Source organism: Heterocephalus glaber, unplaced genomic scaffold (assembly GCF_053883595.1).
Source record: "Heterocephalus glaber isolate CG9 unplaced genomic scaffold, H.glaber_assembly_v1.0 deba00000676, whole genome shotgun sequence".
NCBI classification, from domain to species: Eukaryota; Metazoa; Chordata; class Mammalia; order Rodentia; family Bathyergidae; genus Heterocephalus; species Heterocephalus glaber.
Genome location: NW_028258156.1, coordinates 3,452,792 through 3,472,654, shown reverse-complemented (window position 1 = coordinate 3,472,654; position 19,863 = coordinate 3,452,792). Strand labels below are relative to the sequence as shown.

The 19,863-nt window shown below is 37.9% G+C and overlaps 1 protein-coding gene and 1 pseudogene across 2 annotated transcripts in view; both read right to left on the bottom strand.

The window, feature by feature from the left end:
- The window catches only part of Skap2 (src kinase associated phosphoprotein 2), a 310,376-nt gene extending 296,507 nt beyond the window's left edge, over window positions 1–13,869 (bottom strand). Inside the window, exon 1 of the mRNA XM_087206614.1 lies at window positions 13,799–13,869. The gene's annotated coding sequence lies outside the window, so the exon portion shown is untranslated. The remainder of the gene's footprint in view (window positions 1–13,798) is intronic.
- Window positions 1–19,863, bottom strand: part of LOC101726214 (PRAME family member 12-like) — a 113,924-nt pseudogene that overhangs the window by 87,879 nt on the left and 6,182 nt on the right. The gene's annotated exons all lie outside the window — the stretch shown is intronic.

Below are 19,863 nucleotides of genomic sequence, written 5' to 3'. Positions count from 1 at the left end.
ACACATCAAGTAAAGGTTCAAATGTTATGACTTAAAGCTATTCACATTAAATAATGGTGGAATTAACATGTTGCTCCTATTCATCACAAAATCTTGCAAGATTTGCAGAAAACTTAAAACAGATTTACAAAATGGTAATTAGTATTGCATCAGAATATTTATAATTTCCTTAATAACATAAGCTGTACATAACAGTGAGTATATAAGACACCCCATCTGCACACATAGAAGACCATGGCAGCAGCCTCACTATGGCTCTTCTCTAAGATACAGTGGTTTATAATGGTTGTAGGGCCTTTATTTTCTTTCCTACCCATTTCCACATGTCTAAATCCAAAACACATTTCCCAGCGTATTTGAACTGCCATCTTTTCATGTAACCATCTCAGGTTCCACAATCTGGAAGTAAACAAATCTCAGGATTTCTATGATCAGATCCACAAACCTGGCAATTGCAGTATCCTACCTGTCCAAACTGCTTCAAGAGGAATCCAGCCAAAGTCCTGTGCAGTTAAGCATAGACCATATTTATCCTTTTAATTCCTTTCTTAATGTTTAGAATGCTGCAACCTTGCAGTACTATGAATATTCTTTAACTTCTGGAATTTAGGATAAGGAGTTTAACCTTCTAGTGCCCAATCATATTTGGCATAATTTCTAGTTGTATTTATTAACAATAACAAAACAAAGCTATTAAAAAAGAACATTTGATAATGTGAAATGTGAAGGTAAAGGCCATGTTATTTGGGGTTTGCTTTAAAATACTTTAGCTAATGGAGGAAAAGAGATAATAGATGAATAAAATGACAAAATCTAAGGCCAAGGATTTAGCTCAGTGGCACCACGCCTGCCTCGCAAGGGCAAGGTCATGAGTTCAATCCCCAGTACAAAAATAAAAAGACAAAATCTAGATAGTAATTTAATTTGGGTGTTAAGTAGATGTAGTTCATTGTACTATCTCTCTGCATTTATGTATGTCTGAAATTTTTCTTTTTTATTACTTTTATTGCAATAACAATTATAAATAAAAAAGGAAATCTAGACAAATAATCCCGAGTCTTGAATCATTCTTGAGAACTGATGAGTATATTCTATCATGGTGCATCTCAGTTTGACTCTAGACTCATGTCCTCAATGCCAGTTTTCAGTTTTTGTGTTTGTTTTTGGGGGGTGGGTTTTTGTGGGCTATTTTTTTCTTTTGGTACCAGGATCAAACTCAGGACCTCGCAATTGCCAAGCAGGCACTGAGCTACATCCCTGGCCCCTGCTGGTTTTCAGTTTTGATTTCAATTGTTTCCTAAACTGTCGAGAGATGAGGGGACTGATGGATGCTTTCAGAGTGTCATCTGGTCTGTGGCCCAGAACATTAAAACATAACCAGAAATTTCAGGATGGTTCTTGACTTCATATCTCATCTCTAGTTTCTGGTAGCTTTTTGGTAGAGGTAGTTTGATTTCTGCTTGTGGTAGGCAAATGTTGCTTTTGCTGTCCAGCACCTTCTCTGCTTCCTGTGATAATAATTCCTAAATTTCCATTTGGGAAGATGCTGCAGCCCCATTGTCAGTCCATGAAGAAGCTGATTATATCTTTGTATTTGTGAGTAAAGTTTAAGACAAGACTAAGTCCATCAGAGTATCCCATCCCTTCAGTCACTGATTGGGTTTATACACAGGCCAATTAGTCCTAAGGAGGTTCAGGTCTGGGACTTATAAGAGAAGTAAACTCTCCTTCCCACCAGATTTGGTATTAGGTTGCTGTGTTTTTTATCATTGTTGAAGGTGTCATGTGTAGCCTGACAATGAATCAAATATAGCAAAAGACAGCCATATCACCATTGAAGGTAAAAAGAAGATAGGTTCTAATGATATCATGTGAGCCCTGACCAGCGACCCTTGAAGATTGTCACCAATAAATTCCCAAAAGAGCTCTGACTGATCCATAGCTTAATCACTCAATTCTGTAATTCTATATAATTAGATAGCTTGAAAACATAACATGTTCAAAGGTTTGCACTCCAAATAAAGACGGATAAACTTAAAGCAGAATTCTTACTTATCAAAATACATGAATGAGTTCTAGAAATGTGACTTCATGGCCAGTAACTTCCACCAATATTGCTTATTCTGTGACTGTTTTGAGTGCTAATTCCAGCAAGACCAAGGAAATTCAGCAATAAGAAATAAATACAATCCCTACGTATTTCAATTTATTTAATTGATATATCTACTTGTTTCAAATGTATATAAAATAAAACATTTTAAAAGCATTGCAGTAACAACTGTCACTGACTTAATTATTTCATGGATGACTGGCTGTGTGTGTGGGGGGGTGTCCAGGTAACATATCCAGACAGACATAAAAACAGAAGTGGCCAGGCATGGTGATACATGCTTTTAGTCTCAGCTACTTGAGAAGTGAAGACAAGAGGATTGAAAGTTTGACCCCAGAGTGGGCAACTTAGTGAGATCCTGTCTCAAAAAAAAATTTTTTTTTAATGTTTTTAAGGCTAGGGATGAGCTCAATGTAAAGGATCTGGGTTCAACTTCCAGTACTGAAAAAACAAAAATAAAATCAGAGATGAATATTTGAGTAATGCTTCCTCTGGTTCCTAGGCCTACAAACAAAAAAGATTCCAAAGACTGCTGAAACCAAACAGTACAATTCAACTAAAGCAATATGAGGGAAACGTGCAAAAGTGAGACCGAAATAAGTGGAAGCCAATAGGGAAATCAGGAGCAACTGTTTGGAAAACAATATGGAAGGAGATGGAGAATCTCTGAGACTGGTTATAATATTATAGCTACACCTGAAAAAGAGCTGTGGATGTGCCACATTATTTCATATAAACAGGAGAAAAATATTACAAAGCTATAATTTATTTTTAGTACTTTAGTGAAAATTTCACCCATCTAAATGAAAATCAACAGGCATGAGGAAGAGAAAGAGAACATATGGATTTGTTATTCTGTTATACCCTTTTGGTTCTTTAGGTTGTGAGATGGGAATAGTAAATTAGCAATCAATATCTTCCAGCTTCTTTCTAGTATGACTTCTAGTACTGCAGAGCAGTACTAGAAAGCTAAAAAACATTTTCTCCTACACTTCTTTGTAGCAGGTGTTCTAGAATTAGGACCTACCAATTAGATCCAATCATATCAAATCTGGAAAGTAGAAGGGAGACAAGGCAATCACCCTGCTGTAGCAGGATTCTAGGGTCTAGTTACTAGCTTTGTGAAGCTATTGGGATGAACTCTTGAATTCTCCATCTTCTTGACCAAGTAGCAGCTAAAATTTCAGGCCAGTTCAGCATTATTGTTTTGAGAGTTACTCCTATAAGCCCAATCTTGAGCTCACTACTCCAATTTTATAAGGACTTAATTATCTATATCTAAACCTTTCTTTTTGAAAGAGCTAGAATCATTTCTGCTTCCTGAAACTAAACCAAAAGCATCCTACTTCCTAAAGCATTATAGATTTGAGATGATAAACAAGTCAAAGATGAATCACACATGGAGGTGTCATCTGGAAACAAAAATAGTACTTATAAAAGAAAAAGCATTGGGGTGCTTGCAAGTGACCAAAGTGTCAGAGAATTTAAATCTGTGCAGCAGCCAATAGTAAGATTGTATAACTTGTCCTCAGGTAGACAGGTTTCCATGAGACAAAATTTCACAATGCCAAGCCATTCATTTAATAGTGTCTGTCAAATTAATGAGGTCATTGGCACCCACTTGTCATTTCCCCATTGTACACACTTAGGCCCAATGTGAAACATTAATGAATTGAATAGGTCACCAAATATAGTGATCTGGTCAAGATGGGGCTGTTTGTGAAAGGTTGTGAATCAGATTAAAATCTTCATTTGTCACAGAGTAAGGGAGGCAATACTCTTCCCTTAGCCACAGATTGTGCCACACTTTTCAGAGAATAATTACAGAAACTCAAATTACAATATTATTAGAAAGCATTACCAATTAGAATACGCAGAGCACTATCTGTGTCTCTCATTTAAAGCACAGCAAGAAATAAAAAACCATGAAATGCTATATTGGAAAAAGTGTGGTCTTGAAAATAAATACAGCAGTCAAATTTGGCATCTCCTAATGGCCCTGAAGGGAAGGTGATTCAGCTAAAATTTGGTATTTGTTAGAATTTGACTTAAAATCTTTATCATTTTTCAGTACTACAAATATGAGGAAGAAGCCAACCTCTCCTTCCAATAGAGTTAGGGTAGAGTCTCCAGCTCTGGCCTGTATTTAGCACTACCTCAGTCAGAGTCACAGACTTGAGAATCTAGTTCCCATGGTGCTGCCAATGGCACTTTCAAAGTAATCAACAAATTCCAAATGCAAGATCTATCTGCAAACTGCAGTGGCCTTTGAGAAATGGAGAGATTTGTAGAACAGAGGATGGCTATAATTATTGTTTGTGGATTATTTTTTAAATGAATTTTACACTTGGAGAATATTGTGCAGAAATCAATATGCATTTCACTGATTGATGAGTAAATACGGTAGTTATTATTTTGTATGTTCACAGGACAAATAATTTGATCTTTTATTTTTTACAAGGTGAATATATCCACTCCTTGTTCTTAAAAGTCTTTGGGAAACAAATGATACAAAAGAGAAAACAACCCTAAAATTCTACATTTTAGTTACTGAAAGGTAAGGTAGCAGGCACTCCAATTGCTTAGTTACTCCAAGTATCTATCCCTTTGTTACTAACTAGGCTTTATTAAAATAATTATTTCAGGGGCTAAGATCATAGTTCAGTGGTAGCCCCAGGTTCAAGCTCCTGCACTAAAAAAGCATTTTTTAAATTAAAAAAGTAAAAATAACTTTCTTTTTGAAGGAGCAACGATAGTTTCTCCTTCCTAAAACTAAATCAAAAACCTCCTACTTTATAAAGCAAAAAATCATTTCTCCCTACACTTTTTTGTATCGGGTAGTTGAAGGGAATTAACTTTCACATAGCAAGTTTGTAATAAGGTAGCAAGACAATCAAACCCAAATCCATAGTCTATGGGTCTGGATATGTTTTTTTCCTTCTAAACTATCATTATTGTCCTAGCTATAAAGATTTAAGCAAGAAACTTAAAATGCAAGCACACCTTACGGGTAAGGAGCTACCAAATACAAAACAACAGGTAAAATGTTAAAATAAAAATGCCAAAAATTTTAAGCACTTCTGAATATATGATTCCATTGCCATAAAATTATTTCATATATGGTATATTTCTGTTGTGTACAATGTATTTACACCCTTACAAATACTTGAATATATACTCAAATTAGAATAGTTAAAATAATAAAATTCATTAACTGTTCTTTTTTAAACATTAAAACTTTACAAAGGAAGAAGCAGGTAAACATTAGACACTCAGAATTTTGTCTATTTCAAAAAATATAATAAAAGAGCATGAAGCTTCCACCAGTGTTTGTCATCTATGTGTACAACAGACCTCGCAAGTGATTCTGCAGTTGCTGCACAGTGGGAGCCTCCAGGCCTGTTAGCTATCTAATTCCTGTGCTCTGCAACAGATCTCACTCCTGCACCCAGCAGAGCACAGGGTCATTCTTAGGTCAGTGTGGTTAAAGATGGCTGTCAATTCACCCTTGGGCTAGTCTTCAAGTCTCCTTTCTCTGTTGCACTGATAATTCATAATGATAATTTAGGAAATTAACCATACCATTCATATGCATCTAAGTATGTTTTGTATCACCAAAGTGATTATATTAAAAACTCAGTGGTGGTGTTTTTTTTGTTTGTTTGTTTGAGTCAGGGTCTCGCTTTTAGTTCAGGATGGCCCTGAACTCACTATGTAGCCCAGGCTAGCCTCAAACTCGCAGCAATCCTCCTGCCTCTGCTTCCTGAGTGGTAGGCGTGCACCACCATGCCCAGCAATGGTGGCTTATTTGACAGTCTGTTTCCTTTTGAAAGCTAAGAACTGGAACAGATATATTTTAATCTGAATAAATAGTTATGGTTCTATGCTGCCTTGAAATTTTAAGAAAGGCAGGTTGTAATAAAATAGGTTGAAACTAGCTGACACTGCCTTTTCTCCATGCAAAGGTAATTATTATTCAGTCAAAAAATACATGTGAAAAAGAATAATTGCATAAGAAGACATTATAATCCTGAGAATATCCACCTGGTGTTTTTATTTTGATGAATGCCCTTTTGAATCCCTTTGCTTGTGCAACTTAATGTTTGTCACAATTCCCTCTAGATAGGGGGAAAGACAAGCCTTAATTGTAAATTTGTACATGCTTTATTGCCAATGCAATGGGATGAACACAGTTAACAGGATTGTCATTCCATTTAATTACTCCGATTTTGACATGGACTATCACAGATGAAATTGATGGCATGAGTTATGAGGACCATAAAAAATCACTGCTTCCTCTTCAAGGGGTGAGTATTAAGGTATTCTTCCATATTCTCTATGGCTATGTGCATTAGGTATAGAAAAACGAAGAATGGTAATAGTATAGCCATCCTCAAATTGCTTCTTTCCAAGTTGAGTTATGCTTGTGATATGACAATGATATATGATCATTTTTTAAGCTTACGTGGATTAAATCTATGACATCTGAAGAAAAGCACAAACAAATTAATAATCAGGAATCTGGGCAAAAATAGAGAAAAGCACTCTCCCAAATTAAACTTGTGTTTAATTTCTATTATATTTGTTATTTCTTCTTTTTTTCCTTTTTCAGCATTATTTTTAGATACTCATTACACTTTTCCCAGAAACAGATGGGGAAAAGCTCAGGGGGTAAATATTAGGATCAAGATTTGTGCAGATGGACAGGAGGTATAACAGGGTTATGGTAATAATTATTTATTGCCAGAAAAATTGAAACTTTCAATTTTCAGAGGAAGCCAGCAGTGCTATTCCTGTGAGACACTGGTAGTGTGGTACCTGGCATGCATAGCCAAAAGGAAAGGAGCCATATATTGGCTGAAAGAGCCTCAACTACTGGCCTTCTCTTCCAGAAGTTGAGGGAAAGAAGAGCTTCAGCAGCACAGCATCAATGTTTTATGTAGTCACGTTAAACTGTCTGCTACGTGAGTTCATTTTCCACATTCTAGTTTATGACTCACTAAAAAAAAGAAGGTAGCATCTTAAAATATCTCCATAAGCCTCATTCCTCTGCAAATGAGGCAGGGGGGGAAACCTAGATTTCCAAATACATCTATAAACCAATTATCCAAAAAGATGATAAATCAAAGCATCCTCTTTTTTAGTCTTTTAAACTTGAAACTGTCATTGAAAATAAGGTCATCTTTATTTGGCTACTGATTAAGTAGAAATCTTCAGTAAAAAAATATTTGCCAGGTGGTTCCAGTCTAAGATTCTTTTATTTTTCAATTAAGAAATGGTTTTATGCCATACAAATAAGATGAGGTATTCAGAGGATTAAATCGATTGACTATATTTTAATGTAAAAGAAAACATTAGGTCACTGCCCTGACACAACAGATTTATTATTAAAGTTGGTAACTCCATAGCAATTTGCTACATTAGTTTCCATAAAATAAGAGACAGAGAGAGATCAATGATAACTTTGGCTTACTGTTGCTTTTAATGGTTCATTTATAATAGCTACTTATCTCTTACTATTTTAACTTGCTATAATAATGTCAAGCAAAGAAAAAAAGATAATCACCATTATGGGAATATACATTTAATTCAAGTCTGAGTGACTATTCTTTAACCTGATTCATGTATTTGTAGAGTGGCTAGAAATAATTGAAAATGCATAATGATTCTTAGGTACACATTAGAAAGAGAAGACTTCCTACCACTACAGTGGAATAGTAATTAAAAAGAAAGCAAGCCCTTTGGGCAACACAAGATAGCTCTACCACCATCTTCCCTTGTTGGTTGCCCTGTTAAGCCTCTGCCCAAAAACATAAGGAACTTGACTGATCACTACTGATTCTCCCTCTCCTGGCTGGCATTATTGGTGCTGAACATGAAATTTCATTCTAGAAGTAGTAATCATTCTCCAGAAAATCTAAAATTAAGACTGGCAATACTAAGAGTTGGCGAGAATGTGCAGTAATTGTGTCACTGGCTAGTGGAGATTCTTACCTGCATATAAGACGTAAATCTTACGTGGGCTGGTTCTTTCTGGTGATGATCAATGTTTTTCACTTTCTTCTTCAGGGAAGAAGGGAAGAGTCTCAATATGTGCTTATAAGATGTTATCAATCAGCAGAGAGTTCTTACTCAATTTGTACAGAAATCATAACAGTCCTATGCTTTGTTTGGTACCAGGGATAGAACACAAGACCTTGGACTTGTGAGGCATCGGCACTGAGCTACATCCCCGGCCCTATAAAATAATTACAACAATTTTCTTTTTCTTTCTTTCTTTCTTTCTTTCTTTCTTTCTTTCTTTCTTTCTTTCTTTCCTTCTTTCTTTCTCTCTTCCTTCCTTCCTTTCTTTCTTTCCTTCTTTCTTTCTCTCTTCCTTCCTTCCTTTCTTTCTTTTTCTTTCTTTCTTTTTTTTTTTTTTTGGTACCAGGGATTGAATCCAGGACCTTATGCTTGCAAGGCAGGTGCAGCACCACTGAGCTAATCCCCGGCCTCCAGTCCTATGCTTTGAATGCCAGTGGCTATCTCCTGTTTTGTTGTAGCAGCATTCCTTGCCACTTGGAGCAAGCAGCTACTAGCTGGCCTCAGGAATTCTTCTAGCCCCTGGAAATGATGACTCTTGGCAATTCTTCATTGTTCTCCATTATTATCTGCTACTAGTTGTCTTCAGTGTTACCAACTCTACCTATTGGCCACTTTTCACATTAGTGGTACTTGACATTACTAGGTCTAGTGTCCCAATCCTGCATGCTCTACCAAAGGGAGAAATCACAATAGACAAAAATATACCATCCAAAAGAGGATTGCAGCATAAGGGGTAGTAAACTGTGGTGTCAACTTGAATAAGAAACATCTAGCAGAGATTAGTTTAGCACAGTTCTGGGTGTGTCTAGATAACTGACTTATTGAAAATGGAAGACTTGGGCTGGGAATTTAGCTCAGTGGTTCCACTGCCTGCCTCCCAAGTGCAAGGGCCCAAGTTTGATCCCCGGTACCAAAAACAAAAAAAGAAAAAGAAAAGAAAACAGAAGACCCACCCTGGGTGTGGGTGGCACCAAATAATATGCTTGTAGCCTAGATGGAATAAAAAAGGAGAGAAGGAAGTATTGTTTTGGCTTCTTTGAAGGACCTCCAGTCTTTACCATTGCCTTTGGACGTTTGTCTCCGGATTCCAATGTACTCTTCAGCCTTCCAATGCAGACCCTTTGTCTTCCCAATAAGGACTTTCATGGGACTCTGCAGTGAGTTCCAGGCCTTTGACTTTTTTTTTTTTTTTTTGGTACAGGGATTGATCTCAGGACCTTATGCATGGCACCACTGAGCTAAATCCCTGGCCCTGGCCTTTGACTTTGGATCCTCCAGCTCTCCAGTGTGATCTTCCACACCTGACTCTGCAGGCAGCCAAACAGCCCACAGACTATTTCCTCCATAAGGGGAGGTTATTTATAAAGTGTCAGATACTCTGTTTGGTCATGTGTAGGACCTAACATGGAACCCCTTTGGAGAGGCCCCTTGAGGACCTAGTGAGGAGAGCTGCAGAAGGCCAGAATCATCCAGAGAGGCTGCAGGGCAGAGATATGTGGGATAAGTCTTCATGACAAGCCTACCGCAACCAAAGCAAATATCTCCTGGAGTGGCAGTAGGGTACCTGATGCAGATAGAAAGCTGCAAAAGAAAAATAAAAAGTACCACCTGGGGAATGTTGAACCCTTCTCTCCTATCTTCATTGGAACTCTCAGACATTGATAGTGAGAGCGTAAATTAATTTAACCACTTTAGATGGGCCGGGGATTTAGCTCAGTGGTTCCACTGCCTGCCCCACAAATGCAAGGACCCAAGTTCGATCCCCAATACCAAAAAAAAAACAAAAACAAAATTAACCACTTTAGAAAACTCCTGGGTAACAACTACAAAAGCTAAACACATGTCTAGGCTCTGATCCAACAGTTCCACTCATAGGAATATATCCAAGAGATATGAGTGCAAACTCTTACCATAAATCAAGACTATTCATAAAATATTTACTATTCATAAAGATTTACCACTATAGCTAAGTAATACAGCACTCACCCAGCATGCCCAAAGCTGCTGAGTTTGATTCTCAGCACAAAAAAATAAAAAAAGATTTATTCAGACTAGCCAAAAATTAGCACTCAGGAGGCAGGATGATTTTGAGTTTGAGGCCAGCTTGGGCTACATAACAAGGCCCTGTCCTTCCCCCATAAACAAAAAATTATAAACAATCTAAGTGTCATCACAATATAATAGTAAATGAACTGTGGTATATTCATACAATGGAATACTTACTACACAGTGCTTTTTTAAAAAAAAAGAACAAACTATTGCCAGATGTGGTGATGGTGCATGCCTAAAATCCCAGCATTCAGAAGGCTGAAGCAGGAGGATTGCTGCAAGTTCAAGGACAACCTGGGCTACATAGTGACTTCAAGGCCAGCCTGTACTACATTGTGGGTCCCTGTCTCAAAACACCAAAAAACAAGAACATAACATTAAAACTAGCTATAACATGAATGAATCTTTGAGACATTGAGAAAAAAGTCATACTACTATAATACCTACTATATGATTGTATTTATACAAAATATAAAAATAGGAAAACTAATCCAGTGATAGAGGTCAGAAGTGGGGCTATTGAGTTAACTGAAAAAGGACATGGCAGAACTTTTGGGGATGCTGATGAAAAGGTTCTCTGATCTAGGTGACAACTATACAAGTATTGCATGAATCTTAAAGCACTTTTAAAAACTTAGGCACAAAAGTCTATATACAATATTATTTCATTTATATGACTTTTTAAAATTTTAGTTTATCAGTACATGTGTGTAGTACATAATGTTTACATTCCTTGTGGGATTTTGGTACACGTATATAACACATCTTAATTCTTTTTTTTTTTTCCTGGTACCAGGGATCGAACTCAGGACCTTGCACTTGTGACCCAGGTGCAGCAGCACTGAGCTAACTCCCTGGCTCTAAGACATCTTAATTCTTTTTTTCATCCCCTTCCCCTCCCTTCCTCCCACTTCCCCCATCTCTTGATTCCCTTCCTTTCTTTTTCTTTTTTCCTTTAGTAACTATTTGTAGTATATGCTTACATTCCTTGTGTAGAGTTGGTACATGTACATAACACATCCTAATTCCTCTTTTCATCCCTTATCCCTTTCCTCCCTTCCACTTCCTTCCATCTCTTGATCCTCTTCCCCTCTGAGAACAATCTATCTCCCTATTTCTTATTATCTATTTTTTATTGTGCTCTTTACTTTTACTCTGTGTTTCTCATATAAGAGAAACCATGTGATACTTAAGCTTGTGTGTTGGTTTATATCACCTAATGTTATGGTCTTAAGGTGCATACATTTTCCTACAAATTACTCAAGTTTATCTTTTTATGGCAGAGTAGTACTCCACTGTATATAAACCAGGAGGCACCACAGTTTATATGACAAAAGACAAAACTAGGGCCAGGGATTTAGCTCAGTGGTTCCGTCGCCTGCCTCGCAAGCGCAAGGACCTGAGTTCGATCCCTGGTACCAAAAAAAAAAAAAGACAAAACTATAAAGATAGAAAATAGATCAAAAGTTGGCAGGAGCTATGGGTAGAAGGAGAGGATCAACTACAAAGGGGCACAAAAGAACTTTTGAGGATGACATAAATAGCCCATTTTCGACTAGAATAGTGGTTACGTGACTATATATAGTATTCATCAGATTAACTTAAAACAGTTGAATCTAGGTCTGGGGTTGCAGCTCCATGGTGGAGCGCTTGCCTAATGTGAGCAAGGCCTTGAATTCAATTCCCAGGAAATAAATAAAAAGGTCGAATCTTAGCTAATTATAATTTAATACAATTTTAAAGACTAGTACCCTTTATGTACTACTATATCGTGTATATATTATACATCAATTAAAAATTTTAAAAGTAAAAAACAATAGAAGACATGCATTCTGATCCAAACTCTGCTGATATGCTCTGTGAAATACTTCAGTTGTTACTACTGAATAAAAACATAGAAAGGGTTAGATTTGGAATGGGTTCTGAGGTTCACACAGTCACGCTTCAACCACTGGAGATGAAATGATTTGTGAAATGTTATACAGCTAGTCAGTTGTAGAGCCAGAAACAAAAACCTAGGATATCTAACTCTCAGACTCTAGTTTAATTCCAGTTCAAGGGAGAGTTTAAAAAAAACAAATTAGCTGGGCCAGGGATTTAGCTCAGTGGTTCTGCAGCTTGCCTTGCAAGCACAAGGTCCCGAGTTCAATCCCCGGTCCCGAAAACAAAACAAAACAAAAAAGCAAACTGGTCACATGGTACCATGCAGTTGCATAGCACAGGGCCTCTGTACATATTGACTCTCTACTCCAAAGGTGTCAAGAAAATAATCAGAGATATCAAAGATCCTTTGATATTAGCAAATTATCACAAAATGTACATTATGGCAACCCCCATTTATGAGGCTGCAACTCAAAATCAGGTCATGATATATCTTCACTCCTTCCCTGTCCAGAACTATCATTAATATCAGTCAATCATGCAAAATACTCAAACTGTTTTACTACTAGGTGAAATATTTCAGTGTACAATCTACATTATAAGACCTTTTTTTTGGGTACCGGGGACTGAACTCGGGGTATAAGACCTTTTATTTAATTCCTCTGGCAATGGATTTCTCTTCAATGAAGCAACTTTTTAAAAATGCACACATGCACAAATACCCAGCACTCAATAAATCCTATAAAACTTTGTTCCTGTGCCACATAATTCTCAACAGTGTTTTCACAAAACTGTAAGCACGAGCAGTTGTGCCATTCTTATACCCCTCTAAAATGTAGACATTAAATACTTAAGTCCAAAATCAATGTCCCCTAGTTTCCTTCTCTATATTCTATAGCTACCCAAATGACCTTTTGAACCTCCTTTCCCTCCTGTCCCCAGGAAGGCACAAACACCAACTTTTCTCCGACCTCCACCCTCTGTCAAAACAGAGAAGACTCTAGTATCAGTTATTTACACTTTTTGATTGACTGATTGGTTAGAACTTAGTTTCAGTAAGCTTTAGTCCTTATGTTATTTCAAGCAACATTTATATTTTAGGCCATTTTACACTTAATTGTACAATGAAAGGTGAAAACCAATTGATTCTCCATTTAAGAATTTCGAACTTATACAAGTGAGGAAATATTTTAGAAACCAGGAAAAACTTGAAATGACACTGTCTTCCTAGCCTTGGGTGGTGGGCAGCATGGAGAGGGGGTGGTGAACCATGCTAAAATAACTTAAGTGCTACAGAAAGAACCCAAAGGATCATTGGTTCTCTCACTCATTCACCAAACATTTTCCAACTGCCTACCATATGCCAGGTACTGTGCAAGGCAAAGGGAAATGATTAATAAGATACGATTTCTATCCTGGAAATAGTTTATGAAGAATAGTCACAAACAGGTTGAAAGAATTTAAGGCCAAAAGTGAGACGTGCTCTGATAAGGAGAAAATGCTAAAGGAGGAAAACAGAGCTAGGGTTTACTACCCCTGCAGAGAGTGAAAGATAGTTTCATAAAGATGCCCCGTGAGCTCAGCTTGAAGGAATCTGACCAGCCAAAGGGCAAGAGTCAAAATGGGTTCCCTAAACTTCTAGCCAAATATAAGAAGAAATGGGAGAATAACTACCTTTTCAGTACAGAGAGGATTTAAAACAGGAGCGTCTAATCCCAAGCCCGGTGTCTCCTGTAACCACAAACAAAAAAGGTGGTAGCAACAGCTGGGCTCCTGCCTCTTATCTTCAATCACGTAGAGAGGCCAGTTGAGGACAAGCTTTGCCAAAGTGACTTTGGTCACTTACAAGGAGGACAGGTGCAAGCATTTTCATACAACTCCATGCTCAGCCTACCCTTGTCAAAAAGTTATTTTTATATCAGGTACATCAGTGGAACATAAATTTTATCCGTATCCTTTCAAATAGTTACAATCTGGTTTGCTCTGTTTTTAGCCTTAGAATTTCAGCTGCTGTTGATGTTGAATTTAGGATAACAAAGGTTTGGGAAGAGAACTGGGCACATTGGTTGATGCCTATAATCCGAGCTACTCAGAAGGCTGAGTCAAGAGAATCCTGCAAGTTTGGGGTCAGTCTAGGCAACTCAGTGAGATCCTGACTCAAATTAAAAAATAAAAAAGGTTAGGGATGTAATTCAGAACCCCTGGATTGATCCCCAGTAACACACAACCCCCCCACACATACTCGTTTGGAACCAAATAATATTGTCTCAAAACAGCATCCTTCTATGTAGGGAAGGAGTAGAGGGAGATCTTAGCTGGACACAATAGTTAATAGCATATTTCTGGAAGCTTGCTGAAGGCAGAGAAGTTCCCATTTCATTGTCCCCAAATTCTAATGAAGCCACATGTTCTCCCCATAAGACGCAGAACTACCCTGAACTCCCTCTGCACAATTTCTTGACTGAACCTTCCAATACCCCCAAAATACACAAATATATATGAAGCATATTTGATGCTCTTTCTAGTCAGTGTCTAATGTCTTTGTGACATAGCCAAATTTTCTGGATTTCTAGAACACAGCCTTCAAATTCCTATTTTATCCCAAATTCTGATAATGTAAGAATGAATTCAAAAACATTTATCCAACATCAAGAGAGAGCATTAATTATCTCCTATTGCCATTTTAGCTGAGCTTGTCGCCACCCACCCAGGGACACCGTTTCTATCATCGTTTATAGCTAGGTGTGGTCATGTGACTAAGTGTAACAGAATAAAACATGAGTAGAAGTGATATGCAACTTACAAGTCCCTTTATGGGAAATTCCTTGCCCTCTATTCCTCTTCCTAAGAACTTGAATGAGGACATGCGGATGGTATCATTTCAACCATGTAGACAAGATGTACAGAATGTCAGAGCAATATGATGGAAGGAAACTATTTTATAAATGACCTTATAACATTAAGGCACCCTAGCTGTCTGGACTCTTATATTCCTTTGACATTTTACATGCAAGAGAATTAAATTTCAGCTACATTTAAACCACTTTATTTCCAGGACTCTGTTACAGCAGCTTAGCTGGACCCCAGCTAATATAAACATTCATTCAACATATAATGAGTATTTACAATATGACAGGCACTGTATGCTGGGGAAACAAAGTGGTGACCAGATAGAAAAACTTCCAGGACATAGTTTGATTATATTCTACAAGGAGAAGCCAACACAAAATGTAAATTTAAATTTTCAAGCTGTAATGAGTATGTAAAGAAAACAAAGACTGTGCCGAGGTAGAAAATAAGAAGAGGGAACTTTTTTTTTTGTACCAGGGATCAAATTCAGGACCTTGCTCTTTCGAGGAAGGCGGAGGAATCACTGAGCTAAATCCCCAGCCCGAGGGAACTATTGTGAATAGAGTAGTCCAGAGAAGACTCCCTTAAGAAACATCATCTAATGAAGGCCTTGTGGTCATAGGAAGAGGTGAGGAGGAGAAATGCATTCCACGTAGCAAAGGTTCTGGGCAAGAAAAACCTCAGGTCTCTGGATTGAACTCAAGAAGGCAGGTGAACAGTGATATATGTGCGCCCATGTTCATAGCAGCACAGTTTGTAATAGCTAAAACTTGGAAACAGCCCAAATGCCCATCAACTGGAGACTGGATAAAGAAAATGTGGTTGTTTTATAAAATGGAGTACTACTCAGCCATAAAAAATGAGAAATTAGAGACATTTATAGCTAAGTGGATGCACATTGAGGCAATACTCTTAAGTGAAATAAATAGGACACACATGTGTAAATACCAAATAGTTTCTCTGGTGTGAGAAACTGAAAGTGTAAATAAGGACTAAATGTATAATAGGTAATGTGAAATAGGAAGAAAAGGGGCAAAGGGGAAGGAAGTGGGAGGGCTAGGGGAAAGGATAGAAGGGAATGGGATTAATACGAGAAAATGGAAAAATAGGAACAAAATCTTTGTAAATAGGGAGGACTAGAGGAGTTGGAGGGGTTGAAGTGAGGGCTGGGCAAGGGTGAAAAATAAGAACCAAGAGAGACTATGAAAAGGTGCAAATTTCCAATGATGAATGTCATTGTGTTGTATACCTAAAATGTACCAATGATTAGAATGAATAATTGATAATGTAAAATAGGAAGCAAAGGTCCAAAGGGGTAGGGGTAGTGGGAGGGGCAGGGGAAAGGAAAGAAGGGAAAGGAAAAAATGAAGAGAAATGGAAAAAATGGAAATAAAGTCTTTGTAAATAGGGAAGGGTGGAGGGCGTGAAGGGAGGGCTAGGAATGGGGAAAAAATAAGAACCAAGATGAATCATGTAAAGGTACAAGTGCCAATGAGAAATGTAATTGTGTTGTATACCTACAATGTACCAATAAAAGAATTTAATACAAAAAAAAAAAAAAGAAGGCAGGTGAACAGGTCAGCAGTATAGCATTAAGAAAGCTGTTTCCTAAAAAGGAATATGCATAGAGCTAGGGAATGTAGCTCAGTGGTAGCACACCTGACTGGCAGACATGAGGCCCTGGATTCCATCCTAGCCCCATTTCTAAAATTGTTACTCTCTTCTCTCTCCATTCCTTTGACTTCCACAAACCGGGCACGTGAAGCTTATGTTACTATCTTCCCAAACATCTTGCCTTCTTGGGCAAATACCATAATGGAATCTTAGTGGTTAAATTAAATCATATGTTTATTATACTGTCCCAACCAGGACTAAAACCTCAGTCTCAATTTATACATTTTGGAGAGAAAGAACTGTCACTTCTATCACTGTACAGATTTTTATAATAAAATACTAAAAGTTTAAATATCTAATTAAATTCTACTAAAAATATTACTAAACAATAAATTAAAATTAACAAATTAGGTTATTTATTCTACAACGATTTGTAAATTCTTTAAAAAGAGATGGTATCTGTTAGCTATAAAATTTTAATTAATGAAGGAGGAAAATAACGAAACAAAATTCAAATACTATGAGGCAGCAAGAATAAAACCAAAACAAGATGAAAGCAGAAGTTCCAAGTGCGTGAGGGATAGAGTCAGTAGAGGTCAGAAAGAGGTGAAGCCAGGAGGAATTCTTAGAGCCAGAAGAACAAATTTATTGGTGCTTATCTAAGGCACCTGCAGCTGACAGGTACCAAAGCACTAACTTCACACAAGCACAGTACTCCATCAGGGACTTAACAGATGCCTTTATGTCATTCTCAAAAAAAAATTTTTTTTTTAACTAGCAAACAAGAACAAGGAAAGGAGAAAGGAAGAGAGAGAAAGAGGGAAGGAAGAGAGGGAGGGAAGAAAGAGTGAGAAAGGAAGAAAGAGAGGTGGGAAAGAGAGACAGGAGAAAGGAGGGAGGGAAGAGAGAAAGAAATCTGGAGCTAAGTCAGTTAGGGGAAAGAATATACAATGTTATTAAAAATGGATCCTCAGGGGCCGGGGATTTAGCTCAGTGGTTCCGCTGCCTGCCTCGCAAGCTCAAGGACCTGAGTTTGATCCCCGGTACAAAAAAAAAAGGTCCTGAGTTTGATTCCTCGTACAAAAAAAAAAAAAAAGAATACTCAGGAACCAGATTGCTGAGTTTAAAGGTGGACTTTGCATTTTCTAGCTGGGTAACCTCTTACCCTCAGTTTCCCCATCTGTAAAATGGGAAGTATAAAAATACAGTGGACCCTTGACTTATGAGCTCAACTTGTTCATGATGGCTGGTTCTAACTCAAGTTGGTCAATTGAAGGCTCAGGCTCCTTTACACAGCCCTCAAAGTCTCTCTCCTGTATACAGGCAGATCTCAGTGTCCTTAGAGAGACACTGGCCCAGGATTTCTCAATTATCCCCACACAGGAAAGGATGTTGTAATGTTCCTTCCAGAACTTTTTAAGGGTTAAACATGTATCTGAGACCATCTGGAAAGACAAGCAGCTAGCATTCAGTTTGTAACTTGAGACACTGGTCATAAGTTAAAACTAAAATTCCAGTCTAACCCAAATTGTTCATATATCAGGCCGGTTGTAACTTGAGGGTCCACTGTACCTATACCTCATAGGGCTGTAGAAAGGACTTAAATGAGTCAATCTATGCAAAGTGCTTACTACATGCCCAGCACAGTGTACTCTACTCTTAGCCTCAGAAGAATAGTCAAGCTGATGAGATAGGATAGCTATAAAGTAAAACAGGAAATAAATTTTATTTTCTTCTCAATTACTTTGTTGGGGGCCAGTACTGAGATCAAACCCTAGGCCTTACACATGCTAGGCAAGCACTCTACCACTGAGCTATAGCCCCAGCCCTCAATTAGATACATTTGTGGTTGCTAGTTTTCTTGTTGTTGTTGTTTGTTTTGGTTTGGTTTTCTGTTGGTCTTGTTCGAGGAATCGAACTTTGGGCCTTGTATACACTAACCACATACTTTACCACTGACCTGTATCCCTAGCACTATTAGTTTTTTCTTCATGGGCAAAGAAAAGGAACATCTTTGGCTTTTTGACATATTTGTCTAATATAACAAGGCAGAGTGTTATATTATATATATGTATATATAATGTATATATATTCTTTAAATTCCTTTGTCTCTCCTTCCATTATATATATGGAAGGAGAGACAAAGGAATTTAAAGAAGCTGTTATCTGACCTATCTTCTATAGATACTGTCTTAATCATACAGTCCAACTTCCCTCCAGTAATTCTAGGCTATAGCTCACAAGCCCTAAAAATGCCAAAGCACCAGCTAGGTGTGATGGTACATGCCTGTAATGCCAGGACTCTGGGAAGCCGAGGCAGGAGGATCACAAGTTCAAGGCTAGCCTGGACAGTTTACTACTTAGCAAGACCCCCTCTCAAAAAAAAAAAAGATTCAAACCACTATTATTTGATTATTTTTCTTGGTACCTGTATCAACTTAAACTGATTATTGATGTTTTAATTGAAAAAGGAACACATGGGTAGCTCAAAAAATTACTAAGAAGACTGGAAATTAATCTTGCAAAAATTGAAATCTGGGCAGCCAGACCTAAACACCACAAGTCAGTCATGTGAAGAAACAAATGCCCTGCCTCAAACCCTTTTACCAGCACCTGCACTATCAAATCATGTGACCTGTTGGGCATGGTGGCACACGCCTGCAGTCCCAGCACTTGGGAGGCTGAGGCAGGAGGATTGCCATAACTTTGAGGCCAGCCTCGGCTACATAATGAGTTCAAGGACAGCCTGAACTGCATAGATAGATCCTGCCTAAAAAAGACCTGTCACTACTGTATGTCATCCCTAGCACCTGTGGTAGAGATAGATGAAGCTTTCAGAAAACCAAGGACATGGTCTTCTCAGATTGAGAATAAGAAATTCCAAAAGCAGCAAATAAACATGAAAAAATGTTCCACATCACTGGTCACTGGAGAGATGCAGATGAAAACAACCCTGAGATCCCACCTCACCCCAGAAAGAATGGCTGCTGTCAGGAAATCAACCAATAACAAATGCTGGCGGGGCTGTGGGGAAAGAGGAACCCTGCTCCACTGCTGGTGGGAGTGTAGACTGGTGCAACCACTGTGGAAATCAGTATGGAGATACCTCAAAGAACTAGGACTCAAAGTCCCATTTGACCCAGCTATTCCACTGCTGGGGATCTTCCCCAAAGAATTAAAAGAATCATACCATAGTGATATATGTGCACCCATGTTTATAGCGGCACAGTTTGTAATAGCTAAAGCTTGGAAACAGTACAAGTGGCCATCAGAAA